This window comes from Morone saxatilis, unplaced genomic scaffold (assembly GCF_004916995.1).
Source record: "Morone saxatilis isolate NCDOM2014 unplaced genomic scaffold, NCSU_SB_2.0 Contig16, whole genome shotgun sequence".
Lineage (NCBI taxonomy): Eukaryota > Metazoa > Chordata > Actinopteri > Moronidae > Morone > Morone saxatilis.
The window spans coordinates 2,488,327-2,488,540 of NW_023339718.1; the positions used below are offsets into that span (position 1 = coordinate 2,488,327).

General features: G+C 46.3%; 1 protein-coding gene across 1 annotated transcript in view; it reads left to right on the top strand.

Moving 5' to 3' along the window:
• The window catches only part of dpysl2a (dihydropyrimidinase like 2a), an 11,944-nt gene that overhangs the window by 1,336 nt on the left and 10,394 nt on the right, over positions 1 to 214 (top strand). The window lies entirely within an intron of this gene.

The window sequence follows — 214 nt, forward strand, 5'->3', positions numbered from 1 at the left end:
CCCCCCCCCCCCAAGGCACTCGCAGTCAGACAGCACTTGTTAGTTTGGAAACATAGATAGTTTCACTTTTATAGAGCTTTTAACAAAACACAAAAGGTCAGGCTTTGTCTGTAAATAACACACACACATGTTCGTCGTGGCTGCACAGTGTCATGGGCAGGGTGGTCCTCCTTCATCTTGTAACAGTCATATCTACCACCATATCCAGACACAG